Genomic DNA, 23,114 nt, shown 5'->3' on the forward strand with positions numbered 1-23,114 from the left:
AGTGTAACTATATTTTCTCAACCTGACAGGGACTTCCTAGCTGACCCACTCATTAGACAATCCTTGCTATCCTTCCAGACCGAGACATCTCGAATACTTTGTACTCACAAGATCCCCTTTTGTAACTGGTGTGAACTTCATATGTAGTTGTGTGGCATGCCTGTGCTCACTGCGTGGGCACGTGTTCATGTATGAGTGAGGGTGAGTGCATGCCGCAGCCAGTGGGTGGAGGTCAGAAGACAGTCTTACCTGCTTTGTTCGAGGCAGGCTCTTCTTCATCGCTGTATATGCCAGGCTGTCTGGTCTGTGGACTTCTGAAACCCCCGTCTCTGTCCATAGGAGCACTGGGATTACACATGTACACCGCCACATTTGACTCTCCTAGGGATCATTTGATCACTCTCGGGATCCAAACTCTCTTCCTGAAGCTTGCACAGCAAGTGTTTCATCCACCAATCTGTATCTCTGGCTCACAACCCTTTTTTGGCCTGAGAAATTTTTATATGACCCCCAAATATACAGGTATGTAAGTATATATACGAATCAAACATTTATTGATAATAATCATGGAAAATTAATTTTAAAAATTCTTTAGTAGCTATGTGATTGTGGTGGTTAGAATGGGAATGGCTCCCATAGACTCGTGTGTTTGAATGCTTGGACCGTAGGATAGTGAATAAGACACTATTAGGAGGTGAGACCTTGTTGGAGGAAGTGTATCTCAGTTCACTTCCTGCTTCCTGATGATCCAGATGTAGCACTCCCAGCTGCCATACTTCCTGCCTTGACAATAACAGAATAAACCTCTGAGCTGTAAGCCAGCCCCAGTTAAATGTTTTTCTTTATAAGAGTTGTTGTGGTCATAGTGTCTCCTCACATAAATAGAAGCCCTAAATAACTAAGACAATGATCTTATCGCTTATTAGAGATGAAAGCAAATTTGCATATGAATATAGTGGATGTGCTTATTTGCTGACAGAATGCAATCCAAATATATGCTAATTTGATGCTTGCATGCTGAGGAATGACTATGGAAAAGTATTAGAAGTCCTTGTTTTCCATACTAAATCATTATATTTTTATTATAACAGAAAATTTGTATGAGCAGTAATACACTATAGTTCATAATATACGATAGTCTGGAATCTTAGTTGTGTCACGCAGCATTTGTTGTTTTTCTGAACGATGAGCACCTACTCCGTGCAAGGTAATGTCCTTTGTGTTCAGAAACAAAGTTGCAGAGACATCTCATGATACAATCCAGATGGGTATTATCAGAAACACTCAGAGTCATCACATGTTTGATTTTTGGTAATTGTGTATCATAAGATGTTTTGTGACCCACACACTCAGGTATGTGACCCTCCCATTCCAGTAATTTTTAAAGTTTTTTAGTTCTAACATTGTTATTGTTCACCACCTACAAGGTATTCTCCCTAAGCAAAGATGAGTCAGAATGTGTAACACATGAACACAGGAAGGGAGAGGTGGAATGAGATCTTGAAGAGTCAGATTTTTAACAAGAGCACAGGGCGATGTTCATTAAATATATTAATCTGCCACACAACCTGTTGATGCTACCTGCTGAGAACCTGTCTTTCCCATGATCCTCTCTGCCTCTGTGTTAGTCTTCCCAGGGCAACCAAGCCATCTCACTCCCCATCTCTAGACTACACAACCCACTGAATTGCAAGTGCTTAGATTCTGCCTCTGTTGTTGAGTTGTAATAAAGAAAGAGGCTGTGTTTTGCTCATCATATATTTGTAACACCTAGCAGAGCAGACGTTCCATGAGGATCCTTAATTTATGTTTAATGTGTAATATAATCTGAGCAGAACGTTCTGTCCAGCTCACATATGACCACTATGTTGGTTATTTTTTTCTTCATTGTGACAATGTGTCTGACACAAGCAATTTAAAGGAGGACTTTTTAGCTCATGATTTCAGGGGTTCTAGTCCAAGGTCACTTGAACCCATGTACTTGGATAGAAAACATGGCAGTGGGAGTGGGTGACAAAGGAAGTTTTCACTTTGTAAAGGACAGGAAATAGAACAGGATGAGGTCGGAAACAACACACCTGAAGGATCCATCTTCAGTGACCTACTTCCTCTCATTAGATCCCAGCTCCTAAAATTTCCCACATCTCTCCAAAAAATACCACCAATGGGAGATTTAGGCTTATTCAAGAGTCTGTCAAAGCATGGCAATTTCTTTCTGAAATACCTCAACAGAGCCCAGAACTGACACCTGCTGTCTGTGCCTCTCAATTATTGTATCTACCTCTCTAGTCCCCATGCAGGTGAGCTTGCTCAGACATCTTCTTAAATGTATGAGTCAGAAGCTTTTCAATTTCATGAGGTCCCATTTATTGATTGTTGCTCTTAGAGCCTATGCTGTTGGTGTTCTGTTCAGGAAGTTGTCTCCTGTGCCAATGAGTTCAAGGCTCTTCCCCACTTTTTCTTCTAAGTGGTTTAGTGTGTCTGGTTTTATGTTGAGGTCTTTGATCCACTTGGACTTTGTGCAGGGTGATAAGTATGGATCTATCATCCTGAGTGAGCTATCTCAGAAGCAGAAATATGCACATGGTATATACTCACTTATATAGACATATAATATAGGATAAACCTACTAAAATCTGTACACCTAAAGAAACTAATCAAGAGGGAGGACTTTTGCTAAAATGCTCAATTCCTATCCAGAAAGGCAAAGAGGATGGACATCAGAAGGAGAAAAGAGGGAACAAGTCAGGAGCCTGACACAGAGGACCTCTGAAAGGCTCTGCCCTTCAGATATCAATGCAGAAGTTGAGACTTATGGGCAACCTTTGGGCAGAGTGCAGGGAATCTTAGGAAAGAAGTGGGAAACAGTAAAATCTGGAAAAGACAGGAACTCCACAAGGAGAGCAACAAAACCAAATAATCTGAGCACAGGGGTTTTTCCTGAGACCAATACTCCAACCAAGGACTATGCATGGAGATAACCTGGAACCCCTGCACAGATGTAGCCCATGGCAGTTCAGTATCCAAGTGGGTTCCATTGTAATAGAAACAGGGACTGTCTCTGACATGAACTGATTGGCCTGCTCTTTAATTACCTCCTCCTAACAGGGGAGCAGCCTTACCAGGTCACAGAGGAAGACAGTGCGGCCACTCCTGATGAGACCTAACAGACTAGGATCAGAAGGAAGGAAAAGAAGACCTCCCCTATCAGTGGACTTGGGGGGGGGGGCATGCATGCAGAGAGTGGAGGAAGGGAGGGATTAGGATGGGAGGAGGGAGGGAACCACAGGGGGGATACAAAGTGAATAAAGTGTAATTAATAAAGAATAAAAAAAGGAAAAAATGTGTGTGTCAGTCTTCGCACTAGGAGAAATACAAAGGCGGGAACTCAAGAAGTTAGTTGCACCACATGCACAGTCTAGGGCAAAGAGAGAACAGATAAAACTGCTTTTCCTTTCATTGTCTTCAGTACAAAAGAAGGGAAATAACTGGAAGTACAATAGCTCTAACAGGGACAGATGTAACTGTAAACAGGAAATAAATACCTCCTGTCTAGAACATAGAGGGCTTGTGCTTCAGAAGGCTTTCCATAAAATCATGACAGGAGGAGGGTCTTATGCTAGATTCTAGTTTTACATGGCTGTGGTAAAACATCCAGACCCCTCCCCCTCAAAAAAAATCCTTAAGGGAAAAGGGGTTTATTTTAGCTTACAATTCCAGGTTATAGTTCATCACTGCAGGGGAGTCTCAGACTCAGAGATAGAAGACCGATTCAGCTAATCACATCACATCTAGCGTCAAAGAGCAGAGAGAGAATGAATGCATTACATAGCTGCTTGCTTATGCTCAGCTGAACAAATTCTTCTACACTTACGCAGTTCCAAACCCTAACCTAGAGAATGGTGCCATCCACAGTGGACTGGTCTTCCTACATCAACTAGTACTCAAGACGAGCCCCACAGACATGCCCACAGACCAACTTGCCTTAGATAATTCCTGATTAAGATAATTCTAATTAAGATAATTAGAATAATAATCTTAATTATCCTAATTAAGATGATTCTAGAGCCACCCAGGTGGCTCTAGCCTGTGTCAGGTGGACAGTTAACTATCCAGTGTACATCCATCCCAAGGTCCTATGACCAAGCAGAGTTCAAGACAAAAACAACATCAGGCTTTTTTTCTGCCTTTCTGAGTCTTTTATGTCTGTCTTGATTTAACTGGAAAGACAATTGCATACTTTCATTAAAGCCACATGTGTTGTTTGCTTTATGTTTTACCTATGTATACTCATTTTGTAGCTTTTAATTATATTTTAATTATTTTTGTATTTATATTTAATCATTTTGGGTATACAAATTTATGAAGTGCTTTGTGATCATTTCATACATGTATAAACTATATCTTATGATCAAATGGGGCAGTTAACATTTATCTCTCCTTAAATGTTTAGCATGTAGTAATTGCACGGATTTACAGGCTGTTGTGATATTCCAATGCGTGCTTATAACACACACTGATCAGTGCAGGGTAATTAACTTTCCTGACTCCATATCATCACTTTGTGCTAAGCACCCACAGTGCCTCTCTTCTACTTACCCATAGGACATAAGAAGACTGGATCATTCTCAACTGCAGTCCCCCACTCCCAACCATTACTTCTATTTTTTTTTTTTAAGTCGAGGAGTGAAGAGGCATGTGTGTGCCACAGCGTACATGTAGAGGTCATCCAGATGAACTTCTCTTCCTTGGCTGTGAAATCTATTTTCTAATCACGAACTGATCTCAATCTTCCCTCATGGCCTGCTGGGATTAAAGGCATGGGCCACCATGTCGGGTCTTTTTGTTATTTTTTTAATTTTATTCGTCTTTATTTTATCTTCTTTATTGTCTATCATTGGTGGTCTTTTAATAATAACTATTATGGCCGGGGTGTGATGATACTTTCTTGGGGCTTTGACCCACATTTCTTTGATGACTGATGGAGTTTATCACTTTTTCATCACCAGCTGGCAACTTGAATTCTTTCTTTTGAAAAGTACCTGTTCGTATTATTTGTCTATTTTTAATTGAATTATTTGTAGTGGGTTTTTTCTGGACATTTTAAAATTTTATTAGACATGCTGAATATTAATCACTTGTCGGATGAATACTTTTCCGTTTTTCTCCCACTTTGTAGATTATCTCTTTCTGTTGCTTATTGTTTCTTTTTTTCTGTATAGAGACTCTGTGGTAGCCAGCACATTAGTGTGTTTTTGTTTATATTTCCCTTGCTTTGAAGAATCTTACTATAAAGTTAAAACCATTGCCTGTGATGATGTCATAAAGTGTTTCCCTTAGGTTTTCATCTAATAGTCCTACCTTTTCAGTTTTTACATTTAGGTCTTTGATCCGTTTTGAGTTTAATGTTTATAGAGTGAGACTCAGGTGACCTGTTTCCATCTTCTCAGTGTGTTCCCTGCACCAGTGATTAAAGGAGCTGTCCTTCCCCAGTGACACTTTCTGGTGACTTGGTCAAGCATCACTGAGCATGAATGAACTGGGTTGTTTCTTAGTGTTCTCTTTCATAGTTGTTGAATGGTTTTGTTTTATGTGTATGGATATTTGCCTTCATGTATGCTTTTACACCATGTGGATGCAGTACCTGTGGGAGCCAGGAGAAGGCACTTGATGCCCCTTGCCTGGAGACACATATGCTTGTGAGCTACCGTGTAGGTGTACTCAGCAAACGCAGTCAGTGCTCTTAACCACTGAGCCATCTCTCCAGTCCGCCAAAGGTGTTCTATTTTCACACTACACCCCCTTTGATACATTCCCTTACTCTGCACAAAGATTGCTAAAAAACAAAATAAACTCATAAAATTGTATTAATGAATACATTTTGCACACAGCAGGAAAGTTTCGGCACCTCGGTATGCACATCCTAAAACTTACTCTACATGGAGTTGACAGAATTTTCTAACCTTGTAACTGTAAGTGGGATCAAGTCTCTACCCCTGAGCCAGGGGTCAGGGAATCCTGCTTCTTTAATCCAGGGTGAGGTAAAGGTGCCCAAGTCTCCAGGGAAGGCCAGCAGGCCACGAGGGAAGTTTGAGATCAGTTCGTGATTAGAGAATAGATTTCACAGCCAAGGAAGAGAAGTTCATCTGGATGCACGTGGAACACCAGAACCACGCAAAAGGAACAAGCTAAAAGGAACAGCACTGTGGAACAACCAATGATGTAAGTACTGTTTCCAGTAGATTTTACAGTGATGGAAAACTGTCTCATTATGCAGAAACAATCGGAAATTTGGGGGATGTACAACACTCTACAAGACAATTAACCTAAACTGATAAAGGGGGAAAGAATGGTATCATGGAAAACAATGCTGAAGATACTGTTCTAAATACCAAGGTGAGTGATACAGCTAAATGCAGCATGTGACATTAAATGAATCCTAAACTCTTTGTTAAAGGCTACAAAAGATACACCTTGCTGGGTGGAGTCTTTCAGAGTCCCTCTGTGGTAGGCTCCTGTCCTGTTTTCTGTTTTCTCCCTCTTCCGATGTCCATCCCATTTGCCTTTCTGTATGATGACTGATCATCTTACCCAGGGTCCTCCTTCTTGCTTAGCTTCTTCAGGTGTACAGATTTTAGTATGTTTATCCTATACTGTATATCTAATATCTGCTTATAAGTGAGTATACACCGTTCGTTTCTTTCTGCTTCTGGGATACCTCATCATTTCTAAGTTCCCACCATTTGTCTTACCAGGCCACAGAGGAAGACAATGCAAACAGTCCTGAGGAGACCTGATAGGCTAGGGTTATATGGAAAGGGAGGAGGTCCTCCCCTATCAGTGGACTAGGGGAGAGGCATGGGAGGAGAAGAAAGAGGGAGGGTGGGATTGGGAGGGGATGAGGGAGAGGGCTATGTCTGGGATACAAAGTGAATAAATTGTAATGAATAAAAAAATCTTTTTAAAAAGATATCCAGAAGACACTGTCCAATAGGCTATATGTATGTATTATACATATATATATGTATGTATATATATATATATTATACATATATATATATGTATATATATATGTGTGTGTGTGTGTGTTCTATAGGTACTTAAGAATGTATACCACTCTTCTGGAGGACCCAAGTTCCATTCCCAGAACCCATGTCAGATAGCTCACAACCTCTTGTTACTCTAGCCCCAGGAGGAGCCAAGGCTCCTGGTTTAGCGGGTACCCACCCTCAGGCACTCATACCCACATACACATACAAATAAAAATAATAAAAATAAATCTTTCTCAAAACCTACATTTTTTTTCTTAATACATGACTTGAAAGCAATGACAATTTCTAAAAGTGGCAGTTTTTTAAACAGAATCTAAACTAAATAACTGGGGAGCATCCAGGCCAAGAAGAGGTTTGACAAGTTGGAGTCAGGAGCCAAAGACCCAGATAAATGGAAACTGGACCATCCTTCTAGAACCTTAGGACCTAGGGAGGATTCTCTTGTATGTGGAATTAAAAAAAAAAAAAAAAAAAAAAAAAAAAACAAGAACGAAAACAACCCTCAAGCTCACAAACTCTGCACAGCTGCTAGCCTCCTGCCTGAAGATGTGAGTCGGAGGGGAGAAATCAGAACCCAACATGGTCCCCATGAGTGTATGTGACCCACTGGCCCAGGGTCAATAAAAATTTCCCAGCTGAAGCAAATGGGAGTGTCACCCCCAGGAGACCCTTCCCAGACGAGAGTGAGGAGGCAAGCCAGCCTGGAGCACAAAAGGAGACTGATGCTCTTTCCCTTGACCATGATAGAAAAACAAAGACGGAAAGCTCCTGGCCCACCCCTTCTCTCCTTCTGGAACTGATAGTTCAAGGTAGCTGTGGTCTTTCCCCTTTTACCCAGCATCTGAAAAATACCTTAAGCTCAGCTAAGGAGATGAGTCAGTCAGTAAAGTGCCTGATGCTTGAGCATAAGGACTCAAGTTGTGTCACCAGGAGCTATGCTAAAAGCCAGGGGCAGCATGGCACGCATCTAATTGCAGTGCTGGGAAAGTGGAGATGGCTGATTCCTGAGGTTTGCTGGACAGTCAATCTACCCAAATCAGACAGCTCTAAGCCAGTGGGAGGCCCTGTCTCGGGAAGTAAGTAAGGTGGAGAGTAACTGAAGATAACAAAGATGTTAACCTCTGGCCTCTGCATGCACACAGGCACACCTGCACACACGCAGACACACTAGGAAAAGGTACTTTAAATCTAAGGATCAACTTATTCTGTGGGTCGTCAATTGTATCTGATTATTTTATTATTATTAACAATAATTACTATCATTGTTATCATTATTATTATTGATTAGTTCTCTCTAGGTGCCACTTTGTTTTCCACTTGGAAACAGACACATAGGAGCTTCCTGTTGACTTAGCTCTCTGGGTTCCTCAGACCTTCGCAGAGAGGCAGCCTCTGTTTTTGCTCTGGTTATACAGTTCTCAAAGTGACGTCTTCCCAGAGAACGTTCTGTCTTCATGTCCCAGGGACTTATCAAGGAATTCTGCAGCTCAGTGGCCTTCCCTCCTCTTCACTGTTACACAGCCCGCTGAGACGCTCGCGGTTCCTGAGGTTTGACACCTGGCAAGAATCAAGGACATTTCCACATGTACTCTCATTTGAACAAGCACTGCTTTTTCGTTTTTAGAGTGCTGGATATTGGCTTGATTGAAATTCTATTTTAGGCAGAAGAAAAATGGAGATTGATTTTAGAGACTGATCAATAAGTATAGTGACTGGATTTGCCTCTTTTTTTTTTTTTTGGCATCATTTACTCATTGTAGTCCCTTCTCATGATATGTAACTTTTCCCAAGTCAGTTCAAAGCAATGCAAAGACACTCTCTTGCCACAGGGTTAGAACTGTAGAAAATGCTTCCTTTTTGAAGTCGGATGAAAACTGTGGTCCATATTTCCCACCATGCACTCCTCATTCTGTCCTGCAGGGGTATAGTCAGTCCTTCTGATTTGTAGCTCCTATTTTTGCAAATTCGTTTCTGCACTAATCAAATTATGCAAGCGCTCATAGCACCTTTTTTGGTTATGCCTGCACATTCAGAGTGATTGCAGAAACAAAAATCACTCTCCAGGGCCTGGGAAGATGGCTCCGTGGGTAAAGTGGAAAGCCTGAGGGCTGTGTTCAATCTCCAGAGCCCACATGTCAAAGTCAGGTATTGCTGGCCCATGTTTGAAATCTCAGCACTCAGGAGGTGGAGTCAGGAGGTTCATGGGGCTTCCTCACCAGTCAGCCTCATGTTCTGGGCAAGTGCTGGGCCAATGAGAGTTCTTATAACAAACAGCACGACAAAGGCATGGACAGCGATGATATTCCCTGTGGCCCTCTGGCCTCAAAATGCACACAAAACAGTCAACAAGCACGTTCTCAGCTGGAATTGAGCAAGGCAACGCTGCTTTCTTGTCTTTAGTTCTACTTTACCAGCATCCTTTGCACTGTGCATTCAGTTTCACTGTTTCTTGACACTTTTGTGGTTTCTGCTGTGATGTCACTGCTTCAAATGGACCCAAGCATAGTGCAAAGCGTTTTCTCTAGTGTCCCTGCGTACACAGAGGCTATGCCGGTGCTGATGGAGGAAGCCTCGTACAGGAATAAAAGGTAGGATGTTGGCCATGAGTTTAGGGTTAATGAACTAACAACATTAAATAACAAAAGCCCAAATCAAATATATCGACTGGTTGACATAAAGGTTCTTGTTCACCTACCTGCATTTCCCCCAGGAGCGCCGGCTTAAGATTTGCAGGCTCAGGGTTGGAGGTAAATCTCTAAAACAACTGCTGTGACTAATGAGAATCTATTGTGTTTCCTCTTTATTTGAGCAGATAGTTCACAGGTGATCTGAGAAGATAACAAATGGCTGTGAGTTTCACTGTTTTAGAGATAGGAGAGAAGGGATATTTCCAGGGAGAACCACAGAAAGCCATGGGTAGAAACCACCTTTGAATTTTCCCAAGTTCTTACTAAATACAAGGGCCTCTCTTGAGAAATGCCAAGAAGCTAAGGATCGTTTGACCAAGAACATGCAGTTGTACTTTTGTAAAAACTTCGTTCCTGGTGCACTTTGTGATTTATGGGGAATTACCATTAGTAGCATCACGATTACTTTAATTTCATATCTGCTCTGTGAGAAGGGAAAGTGTGACCCGTATTCCCACGGGAAACCCCGTGGACCTCGGTGAGGAGACAATTCGGTCAAGGCTCAGTGCTGCTCAGTGCTGTGACTGGTACTTGAACCCAGACCCTCTTGTGCAGCTTGTTCTGATGTATCTCCTGCTCTAGCTGGCTGTTCCTCTGTGTCACTCCCCTCTATTATAGCATCTTTCTGGTTGCACCATTCAATAAATATATTGACTAGCAGTTTCGTTTTTGTTGTTGTTGCTGTTGCTGAGATAAGATCACAAGTAGCTCAGGCTTACCTTGACCTTGGCAGGTAGCAGAGGCTAACCCTGAACCCCTGATCCTTCTGCTTCTACCTCTTGAGCTGGCATTATAGGCATGTGTATGGATACATATTTAAGAACCAATTCGTCAATAGAAAACAACTAAGTTTTGAGTTCATGTCACAACTATGAGTAATCACCTGCTGAGAGCAGGACACGTGCATAACCCTAGAGCCGTGGCAATTGACCTTCCTAATGCTGTGAGTCTTTAATACAGGTCCTCATGTTGTGGTGACCCCAACCATAGCATCATCTTGTTGCTACAACTGTTGTGAACTGTAATGTGTTTCCTGGTGGTCTTAGGCAACCCCAGTGAAAGGGTCTTTCTACCCCAAAGGGCAGTTTGAGCAACACTGCCCTAGACAACAGGAACAGGGCGGTAGAAGAAGTGTGGACATCCACAAAGCAGTTAATTAGGCTGTGCAATCAAATTATCGTGTCTTCACGTCACTTCACAGTTGGGACATGCTGGTTGTGTTGGAAAGAATAATAATAGGTTTGGACACACACACACACACACACACACACACACACACACGAAGGCTTTTAGTTCCAAGTAAACCTGTATATATGATATGAACTACGTTACCACTCCAATTTAGTGCTGAAGAAATATTCCAGAAAACAGGGGTGGGGGTGGAGATCATCAGAGAAACAGAGAAGCTGCCACCATCACTTTTATTGCCACAACCACAGCCTTCAATCCCTATTGAACAGAAGGCTGAGGCAGGTTGGTAATATTGGGCTGACATTAACATCTCTCTGCCTCCTTTAGAATTGTCCTCATGCTGAGCCCAAATAAGCCTGGGAGCCCAGAAACCTAAGAACATGCAAGATGTCATTTCACTGGCAATAATACTGGGGCTAGACTTGGGATGTGGTCCTGAAGAAACAGAACTGACAGAATGAATTTGTGTGTATGTTCGTGTGTATACAACACACACACACACACACACATACATATACATACAGTCAAGTTTGACAGCCAAGATTAGCCACCACCCTCTAAGGTGATGACATGTTTACGTAGCAGCGTGGCGGTGAGGCGGCCCTGCACATGACTGCCCAGGTGATGTGGACCATGCTGTCTAGCTTTCTTTAAGGTGGGAGCTGCGTGAATAGAGAGAAAGTTGACATGGAGAGCTAATCTTCCTCTAGTCCCTCTGCTTGGGCAAGGGAATGCCGAACTGCAGAAAGTCGGGAGCGCGCCCGCGCTGCGCAATCCGGGCTGAAACTTCCCAGCCTGGAGAGCGAGGACTAGGAGACAGGAGGACGAACATCTCAGGCTTTCCAAGGGAAAGTGTTCGGAGGCGCTCTTGTCGAGGCTTTGTGGAGGTGGGAAAAGGTGGTCCAGGCGACAGGCATTTTGACTGTGTTTCATAGCTGAAATAGAACACGGATTCTCCTTAGGACTAGCACTGCCTTAAAGGGAGTAAGTGGAAGAGCTCTCCCAACCTACAGAGGACAGAGACAGCCAATCCGGCGGACTGCGGGTATTTGCAGTGGCACCTGCTTGCTGGAAGCATTGCTCTCCTGAGCAATCTACCTCCTTCACACAGGAAGAATGAATAGGCTTCCTGACCGAACCATTTCGGATGTCCGGTGCTGTTTAGGAATCGTTATCAGGAAAACGCTGCTGTGTTCCCGGTTGCTTTCCTGTGACCCAGAGACCTGGGTTTAACTTTTGCATACTAAATGAAGCCGGGCCTGCTCCTCTTGAGGAGGAGAAGGGGGAGAAGGCAGGGTGAGCAGCAGGTCACTCGGTTTTGTGTTTGGTTTTTGTTTTTTTGTTTTTTTTGCCTTTCTGACGGAATGTGGCATTTATCCTTAGCACTCTGCCAGATGCCTGAAATCCTCGTGTCTTTACAAAATATTTTTCTATTTAGTTGAATCAGGCGGCACAAGTGCAATACGTCTTCTCTCTGTGGCTGCCTTTCACAGCCTGTGCCTTCACGAGACTTAGATGAGGTTTGGGTGATTCATGGCGCTTAAACTTCTCCAGAGCACTTTTTTCCATTGGAAAATTCTCTGAAACTGAATGCATCATCAACACAGTTGTCCATGCATTAAAGAGCTACAAGCAAAACAATGAGCACCATTTTTTAAAACCTACGCTTAAGCCAAGAAAAACAGTTATATCACAAGATGGTAAAAGACCTTATATTTCAGTTTCCAGGGATCTTTCATGAAGAACATGGCCTGTCTTTGTCTTAGGGTCCCTTATTCTAGGCTTTCTAAATTACAAATGAAAGAAATAGCTTATATTCAGTTTAGCTTGTTTTCAAGTTATTAGCATGATCTATGGAGGGTTAAGTAATGCAACCTGCTATATTTATGTAGAACTGATCACCCTTCAACCATGTTAATTTCTTTCTTCATTCTTGGGGAATACAATATTTTTTTTATAATTTAGCTGGCTTTCCTCATTGTTGTTTTTACATATTAAATAAGGAGAGAGTTACCTAACATACTCTTATGTGAGATCTTTTAGAGTCTTTTGTGAACAAATAAATTGGACTAATGAAATACAAACCCCATCTGGAACTTCAGGTTAAAGATACTAGACTTAAGTTTGAAAGTGTATAGCTCTGATCCCAGGATTCAAGAGGCTGATTCAGGAGGACTGAGGGTTGAGGCCAGACTGGGATACATACGTGAGTTCCAGGGCATCTTAAAACAAAGACTCAGGCTCAAAGCAAACAAACGTGTGTGTGTGTGTGTGTGTGAGAGAGAGAGAGAGAGAGAGAGAGAGAGAGAGAGAGAGAGAGAGGGTCTGTGTGTACACGTGAGTACGTGAGTGTGTTCATTACACATGGTACTGCTATATAAGAACATTTTCATATAAGCATATTGACTATATTTCTCCCACATCTCTTTATTCTACCATTTTTTCCTTCTTGTCCCATTAGCAGCCTCTGTTCCCCAGACAGTTTTGCTTCCACATTACATATAAATACATGTTATATATACATGCATGATTTAATGCTTTTGTATAAAATGCCTATATTTTTACCCATCTGTCTCCATCACATAACAAAAAATTGTCCCAATAGGAATCCAGAGATCTAGGTTTGTGTTCATCTTAACACTCATCCGGCTTTTCCAAATGTCAAGTGGGCATCATGTCTCTACCCCTGAGTTACTCAGCAAAGTGAGGCAGAAGGATGATGGCTTTGAGGCCGCTGGACAACATAGTGAAATCTCCTCTTAAGGAAGAGGAGATTTCCATTGCAATGTGTAATGTGTTCATTCTCTCACTTAACAAATGTTCCTTGAACGTCACTGTGAGCTAGAGGGAAACGTGGGGTTTAGAGAACCTGTGTAGTGGGAGGGGAAGTCCGTGGTTATAAAATGAAACTGCATCCTGGTGTATGCCGTGGTTAAACCAGTTAAGGTATGAATCTATCCCTGCACACTGAGCAAATGTGTGATAAGTATTAGGCACCATCAGTGCTGTTTTGATTGATTGCTAGAGATAGAAAGAAGGAAGTACATAGCTCCTACCCTTGAGAAGCTTACAGTCTATATGTAAACAGAAGAACCAATACCATAGTTCCTACAACCAAAAGCTGCGCAGGAACAAGTTGAACTTTTCATGTGCTTCATATAATTTGTATAAATTACTTTGTTCATCAAAGTTGTATTTGAATCTACGAGGGTTAAACATATGCTATCCCAGGGTTAAAAACACACCATTGCACTGTGTCTTGTCCTTGTAAAACTGCACATTTTTCACACCAATAAAAATGTTAGGAAATTTTATAATAGGACTTGAAGTCAGGAGGCATGGATATATAAGTTAGCACTCTTCTTATTACTTGGAAAAGAAATTCAAATCAAATTCACTTAAGCAAAAAAGAGAATCCATTCATTACCTCATGGAGCTGAGAAATCAGAGTTCAGCCAGCTTATCAAGGTCAGTATCTCTCTCACACTCTCTCCTATCTCCAGATTCTGTGTGTCCCATTCTCCTGCAAAGCCCCCATGCCCATAAGTTTCCAGGCTCCTATCTCCCCATTGACTATCCTTAGAATAGCCAGAATTGCTTTTCTTCCTGAACTGTAGCAAATCTCCCTATGTGACTCTTATGGACCAGCTTGGGTCCATTCTGAAATCATTGCCACAAACCCACTTTGGAAGCAGACTAATACCACATCTAACCAGAATGAGAAGTGGGCAGTTCTTACACAGAAAGGGTATGGTGCCCAGAAAAATGCAAATTAAAATGACGCTGAGATTCCATCTCACTCCAATTAGAATGACAGTCATCCATAAAACAAGGAGCAACCAATGCGGCTAGAGTTCTGGCAAAACGAACTTTTGTTCACTGTAAACTAGTTGAGCAAGCATGGAAGTTCCTCCACAAACTAAGAGCAGGCTTAGAGTATGACCGAGCGACACCACTCCTGGTTAAATACACAGAGCATGCCAAGTCAGCACATACAAGAAATACTTGCATATCAATAATAGTATATACTATTACTGCAGCGCCAGGTGACCAACAACCAAGGGAAGGGAAGGAAAATGTGGCTCAGGCGGGTGTGGTAGTGAGTGCATGCTTTTAATCCCAACACTTAGGAGACTGAGGCAGGTAGGTCTCTGTGAGTTCAAGGACAGCCTGGTCTGCATAGTGAGTTTTAAGGCCATCTAAGGCTACATATATGGAACTTTTTCAGTCATAAAGAAGACTGAAGTTCTGTCATTTTCAGGAAAATGACAAATAAACAATGGCATTAAGCAAATTAAATCTCATTTTCTCTCATTTGTAAGTCCTATCCAAAATAAATATATAAAATTATATGTGTACAGATGACGTGAAAAAAGCACCAAACCTGGGGAACAAAGGGGAATAAATGGGAGGGGTGTGGCCTGGAGAGAGGACAATAGGGTACGAGGGGAATGTGCTCAAACTACATTATATACTTTCAAAAAAGTGGCATTTTATCATCCTGATAATTTTCTTTTTTTTTTTTCAATTTTTTTAATGATAGAAACAAAAATATACCTAAAAGCTAAGCTTCAGGGAAAAAAAAAACAACATTTCTTTTTCTTTATCTTGTATCATTCCTCAGACTTGATCCTGGCCTGCAGCCTGGCTTTGCATTTCAGAGCTGGTCTCTAAAGACATCCTTGTTGACAACAGTCTTGTCCAAGAGGATGTCCACAGAGTACCTTGTGGGCATGAAGCAACTGTAGTTATAAACTTTCACAAAGGACTTGATCTTTGATCTCTTGGCGATTTTCTTCTTGCCCATGGCAGCTGTCACTTTTCAGGAATAGGATAGTGGTCAATTCCAGCCACCAGAGCATGGCTATAAGGGCGGTCTGAGGTACCATCCTCCATTTTCTTCACAGTGAAGGCTTTGCATCTGGATTTGTGCCCAGCCAGGACCAGCACCACTTTCCTGAGTTTCATTAACTTGCCCATTTCAGCAGCAAGCAGCTGACACCCAGCAGAAAAAAAAAATTAAAAATTTTAAAAGCTTATGATTTTCTTTTAAAAAGAACCATTGTGACGGCTCAGCGGTTTAGAGAACTTACCGCTCTTGCGGAGGACTCAGGTTCAATCTCCAGCACCCACATGGAAGCTTACAACCATCTGTAACTCCAGTTCCAGGGGATCAAATGACCTTTCCTGGCCTCCACAGCCACCTGCAGAGATGCAGTACACACACATTCTTATAGGTACAGACACATACAAAATAAAAATAAGAAATGAATTCTTTAGTGGAGCCTTTGAAAAGGTGAAACAAAGCAAAAGGACAGGGCAGGACAGGAAAATGTATAATGAGAAGAGGGTATGAAACATAGTAGGTCAGTGCCTGTGTAAGCTTGGCACGTGCCGGAACGTTCTGAAGTGCAACGCCAACAAAAAACAGGCCTTGATGGAAATTACCTTGATTTCTGTTCTACTTTGAGAGCCCTTTCTTCTGTTGCTCTATATTTCTAGGAAAGTGACAAGTACATAATATGCTGGAAGGCATTTGATTCTTCGAAATGAATGATTCTGAAAGAGGAAGTCAGCATCCATTTCCAAAAGCGGAATAGTGACATGAAGAACAAAGATGAAAATGGAGTTGATCAAGGTCTCCAGGTGAAGCCTCCTCTTAGGACTATGTGAGATGAAAGCAAAACACAACTCAATCAGTGTTATGATATTTCCTTCTAAGATCAACTGCCTTCATAGTAATAGTCAATTTTTCATAGGTTCTCTAGGGGAAAAGTGACCGTTTCTTAATCTTACTTCATAAAGACAGACATGAAAATAGTTTATGCTGCATGCTAAAGTGAAGTAAAATGCCCCAATAGTTAAGTGTTCAATTTAATCCAAAATCACCAACTGACAACATCCTCAGAAAAAGTGACATATAAAAATAAAATTGTCCGGGGCTAGAGAAATGTTTACCTCAAATGTGGTCAAATACCACTGCTCTACTCTTATTAGACTTATGGAGGAGCTAACAGAGGACTGACTAACTATATTTTTCCATATTTATTTAGAGCAATTATTTTAAGTAGATAGGTAGTTACTTTATATCTCAGCATGGTTCAGAGGCCTGCGGCTTACAGACAAAGTAATTTCAACTTCTGTCAAAATCCATCCACCATTTCGTTTCACTGGTCCTGGAACTATTGGTCTGAACATGGCTTTAATTTCGAGTCTTTAGAGGTTCTGATTCTTCCTCTTCTGATGAAACACGAAGACACTGAGAGTGTCCCCAAGATCATTAATAAGGTTGCTATGTGTAGAATGATCAAGAAAGAAATGACCCCCGATATCCCTAAGATACCATAGTGTAAAGTGACTGCTTCTGAAACAGTGTATGAAGACTTCTCAGCCTGAGTAAAACCAGACACAAAGCAGCTGTGGAAACCCAGCCGTTTCCTAACCTAACATACTTGTGGCCAGATTCTTATCATAAAGCAAGAATTTTATCTTGGAGGGCTGTATGTGAGCAACACCCAGGATCTTGTTCTCCAGTGAGGATTCAGTCACGAAACAATTATGCTGTGCCAGGTACTGAGACTCCAGTGATGAGGTGCCCCATCCCTCGGCAAGGCACTCATGCTCTAGTGACAGGAAAAAGGAAGCATATGCTGTCACGCAGAGGACCAAGCACGCTATTCTGAGGAACTGCACCCGGGTCTGTGGGGTTCCTGCCCATGTATCAATTACCCAGCCAGGAGGAAGTGGACACTGCCCAGTGGAGCTCTCTGGAGACTGGGCTGGGATGTAGTGGGCAGAATGGACATCACTGGAAGTCCATGCATTATGGATTTCAAAGGTTCTGGGGGGGGCAGTGCATGGAGGGGTAAAAAGAAAAACTTCAGGGGACTCCATCTTGGTAGCTCCTGTGTCCCTTGCCACGTGACTACAGAAAGGAATTCTGATACATATGGAAGGAGTCTGAAGAATCCTCCAAAGGGATAAAAGGGAGAAAGGTTAGACCTGCTGATGGGAGAAAGGCTAAGGATGTGGTAGGTGAGCCAGGGCCTGCTCATCCGACAAATATTCACAATCTGCTTTAACAACTACAGCAATGAAACTTCCAAATCACAATTGATATGAATAGGAAAAAAAAAAGTTGGGTTTTTTTTTTTTTTTTTTTTTTTTTGTAGATGAATTCTTTTTTTTTTTTTTTTCAATGCAGTTTATTCAGGAACCTTGAACAATCCTTGGACCCTGGGGAAAGCCAGCCCACAGCTTAAATAGCCTCTGGGTAGCCAACCCAGGCGTGCCACGTGGGCAATGCAGATAGGTCCACATACATGGAAGCAAGCCAGATCCTCAGCCTTAGCCAAATGTGGAATTGTTCGTGACAGAGAGCACTCACCATCGGGAAGGTGGAAGGCGGAAACCAGCTCCATCTTTAAGGCATAGCATTCCGCAGCTCTCTACAGTTCCCCCTTTTTGTTTTAGACGCATCAGGCAAGAGTAGAGGTCTGATCTCTGATATTAGAAATAAATTGGGACTTTGTACCGATGTTCATTTAGGTGTCATCCACCCAAAGAGCATCAGACCCGTCCGATACCTTTTTCTCAGAGGCGGGACCTGGGGCATCAACCCGCATGCAATCAGACATGCTCTTCTCTGGGTCCAAAGCGGCTGACCCTGAGTGCAGTGCTTAGCCTCGCATCCTGAGCGTATGTAGATGAATTCTTTTTCTTCATATTTTTAGCAGTGAAACTAAATGGCCATTTGTTACTTCACGTTTTACTTTCTATTTCGAGACAGGAGAGTATCTATCCAGGCTGGCCTTGGACTCACAGCTGAGAATGATCCTGAACTTTGAACTCTGACCCCATCACCCCAGTTCTGAGGTTACATCATGCCCAATTTACATGGCTAGGAGGGGAAAAAACCATTAGCTGACTAGGAACTAGGGTAAGAACTCGGTGTGTCAGGAGATGTTAACCTAGTTGATATGAAAGCCCATCTGGAGACTAAGCAGTACAAGCTAACAAGTACTTTCTCCCGCATGACCCACTTTAAAACTTTTAAACTGCATTTGTTTATTGTGTGTATGTATTCGTGCTCATGTCGGGGGAGGGGGAGGGAGCACATGACAACCTGCAGAAGTCAGTTCTCTCTTTCCACATTTGAGTCCTGGGGATTTGAACTATGGTTATCGGGTTTGGCAGCAAGACACTAAACCCACTGAGATAACTCACCAGCCCTGGATCTTTTGTTGTTGTTGTTTTTAAAGTATAAGTGTGTAGATGCTGTGGCAAATGCTTAAGCACAAGTTCGCCTGAAAATGCAGCGAATTAATTCTAAGGTGGACAGGCTTCCTTTTTTAAAAGAATGTTTGAAAAGAGTTCCCTTTTCACCCTGAGAGTTAGGAAGCTGTGACTACATAGTGTGGACTCATTGATGAGACAGGCAAGAGTATGAAGGAAGCGAAGCTTCTAGAAGGTTGGCCTATCAGTAGTGACCTGAGTGTTTTGAAATTGGGAGCTAATGTATTGCTTTCCTAAAATGAGCAGGGTGTTAAGTCTCCCTCTGATTATTTATGTTGGCACTCTCAGGTTAGTGCTGATCTCAGCCTTCATCCAAGAAGCTAGTGTGCCCTGGGTAGTAGTGGTTAATGCAGAGACTCGTCAACCATCGGAGTCCTGAGAAGAAACATCCGTATCACTCCATCCTGGATCAGGAAACATCTCAGAAAGGGGGTTGGAAAGAAAAAAAAGTAAGAACCCCAGGAAGGGGAGGAGTACTGTGAAACACCATCAAGGCATGATAGCTGCACTCATGAACTCAAAGTAGCAGTGGTTACCTGAAGGCAACCTGTACAAGATGGGGCTTGTTAAAACTCTGCCATAGATTCAGGCGGGGCTTCACAAGCCCCATCCCTCCCCGGGGACCCACTGACAGACAGGTAATGGTTTCTGGCCGAGGGAAAGTCATTTCTTTACTGGTGTAGCCACTTTTGAGCTGCCTATGTTCCAGTAAATAAACATCCACATATATTCACAATAACCCTGGTTAAACTCACAGAGTTACACACCAAATCGGCATGATGTAGAGGGGCCCTGCCAGGAAGGAGGGATTAGTGGGAAGGAGATAAGAGAGGATAATGGCATGTGAAAATGACCATAAACACATTATAAGCATGCAGGCGATTGTCAAAGAATAAAACAACAGGGAGAGGGCAGAGGCAGAAAAGAGCCAAAAAAGCCACCTCTCAAAACCCTGGCACCTGTCCACATAGCATTGCACAGCACATCACCCACATACTGTCTTTTCATGACATTCCCTATTTTCCTCTAAAAGAAAGCAAAACCCAGCTCCAGTATCTTTCAAAACAACAAATCTTCTTTAGGTTTTTGTATCTAGCTGTCCTTTCCCTTTACTGAAGATAAAAATCTGACCAGGCATCAAACAGAAAGACCTGAAGTATCCCAGGGTCATGGCTGTGCTTTGTACTTCCTGATACATACACGTAATATGCATATATTATATATGTTGATCTTAACTTTCTAGAATTCTGCTGAGAGAGCAGACAACAGCTGGCTCTGACTACAGCACTTGTGGCCCCCTAGTGGGGCAAACGCAGTTCCAACCTGAACGGGGAATGAATGCAAATGAAAAAATAAAGCACAACCACAAAGGGAGAACGTAAGAATACCCAGGGAGGTGTTGAAATCGTTTCTACAAAAAGCCCATTACGGGAAAAACATACAAACAGCAATAACACAAACTGAAGCTCGGACCACGAGACTGAGTCTAAGAGATACCGAACTTGGGAGTCAGCAGGAATAAGATGCAAAATCAAAACTAAGAGCAGCAGCAAAGTGTCTATAATCCATATATGGCTGGCAAAATGAATGTCCTAGTGAGACCTCCTTTTCACGGGTGAACAGCACACCCCAAGACACTAAAGATCACAGTTGCAGCTCAGCTGGACTCTTGCCGTTGATTATTTTTGTGTCATTCCACAAGGTATATTGCTTACACCAATTGAGTACAGGAGGAGGGGGCCAAGACAGAGGAAGAACAGTGTTCTGATGGCCCCACAATCTGCCACCTCAGTGTCAGCCTCTGTGATTTTACCATCTTTCCAACAACAGTGGCAACAACTGAATGGAAATTGGGATACTGGACCCTGCATGTTCTGCATGCTAATTAGCAGCCTCCTTACTAGTCCTGTTGGGTCAAAAAGGACATTAATAGGCTGGGGAGTTCGTAAAATACTTGCTTTGAAAGTAAGAGGACCCAAATTCAATCCCCAGAACCCACATAATTGGCAATGGGACAGGTATGATGGTGCAAACTTAACAACCCTAATGCTGGAGAAGCAGAGACAGTAGATACCTGGAGTTTGCTGGCAAGAAACCTAGCCTACTTAAAGTGTTCTGGACCAGTGAGAGATTGTCTTAAACAAGGGATAGGGAGGATGAAATCTACTTACATTCACCAGACTTGCTGTGTACTACAGGAAGCACATGCTTGGCAAAATTCAGACGAATAAGTTGACAAGTCTCACCTCAGGCCATGGGGCTAGCAGAGAAAGGCCAGGAATCTCACCATCGCTGGTAGGCTCTACTCCCTCCTCATCCCAAACACAGTCTTCATATGGGGGTGCTTTGTCTACGGAGAGATGGAAATCTCTTCTAACATCTCCTTTTCCCATAAATAATCCTCACTGTCTGGAGCATCTTCCCTATTGCTAACCAAATCTGGGGAGGCTTTGTTCGGTGTTTTAATTCTACTCTATCCACAGGGAAGATGCATGAATGCCAACCATTGTCTTTTGTGCAAGAGCCCCAGTGTTGGGGAAATTAAATTTGTTCCTGGTCGTAGCATCATCAGGTTTTACAGCTGGGAGCGACAGCAGAAATCACCCCCAAATGAACACCATCCATTATCCCCATACCCTCCTAAAAAGGAACAGACCCTAAGAACTTAGCTGACTTGCTCAAGGATGCACAGTGAGCTAAGCAAGTTTTACTCTCTCACCATGTATTCACACCATCCCTTAAACATGTCTTTGTATGCTTCTCAACAACCCACAAACTCTGGGGTTCTCTTGTAACAGCAATCTCCACCTAGGTGATCTACAAACCCTAGCACAGAGAAGATCAGCATTAAAATCACATACTATAGTTGGGGGGGCTGTGAATGGCAGTCTAAAGGTGACAATCTACAGAGTGGAAATTCTCCAATTTGTTTTAATCAACAACCAATGGATTAAGATAGCTTAGTAGCTGATCCATTGACCCCAAAAGAACTGAACTGTCTGACCCTGAACTCAGCCTTGCCTCCAAAATATAAAAATTTAACCAATATAAGAGATAATCTAAGTGTTTCTAAATTAAGATTTTTTTTTCTAGAGTATTGGAGTGTTTTAAATCAAGTTTCTTCATTATGTAGTGGCTAACCCAACTGTTGTCTGTCTTAGCCTATAAGATTCTGGAGAAGGTAGAATTTTCATCTTATATTTTCAGAAGGGTATCAAGGACCAAGATGCAGGAGTACTAAATTTATGGGCCTATATGTGACAGTGTTAAGTATAAAAAGGGACATTTTCTTTGGTATGAATATGCTGTGATTTTAGTCAGTGAGCCAATTTTACTGTTTAAATAACCTAGCCTACACACTGTAGAGTGCTATCTTCTCAGGATAACAGCCATAATCTTCTTCAGAACACCTGTGAGTGGTTATATGTGATCCCTGAGATCAGGTTTCTGGATTATTGATGTTCCTTCATAGAGTAAGGGACTGGAAAGTGTCACTGAACCCCCACTTGAGCTTCCAGCCATTCCTGCACCTTTCTGACAGCCACATGTAAATCTGCTCTAATTCCATGTAGCACAGTGGTCTTGAAAGTGTATACATAATACACAATTCCAGCCATTTCTCCAAACAAACAGGGTCACTGTATATTCTGATTTTACCCTCCAAGAATCTGAGAACCCAATGACTCTCATCTTGCAAACTTTGGGAAATCACTCTCATTAGCGGATTTGTAAAAATCAAGGTGTTTGTTTGTTTGTTTGTTTGTTTGTTTGTTTTGATTTTTTTTTTTAGTTGCATGGTACATAAATTCTCTCAGGCTGGATCAAGGAGATCAGAGGAGCTTTTCTGAGAGAACGTTAGAGAATCCAGACTTTCCAAGGCAACATTTAA

The 23,114-nt window shown here is 42.2% G+C and overlaps 1 pseudogene; it reads right to left on the reverse strand.

Moving 5' to 3' along the window:
- Positions 1 to 15,543: 15,543 nt before the first annotated feature.
- Positions 15,544 to 15,910, reverse strand: LOC110565921 (large ribosomal subunit protein eL27-like; annotated as a pseudogene).
- Between the last annotated feature and the right edge of the window lie 7,204 nt (positions 15,911 to 23,114).

This window comes from Meriones unguiculatus, chromosome 2 (genome assembly GCF_030254825.1).
Source record: "Meriones unguiculatus strain TT.TT164.6M chromosome 2, Bangor_MerUng_6.1, whole genome shotgun sequence".
In the NCBI taxonomy this organism is placed as follows: domain Eukaryota; kingdom Metazoa; phylum Chordata; class Mammalia; order Rodentia; family Muridae; genus Meriones; species Meriones unguiculatus.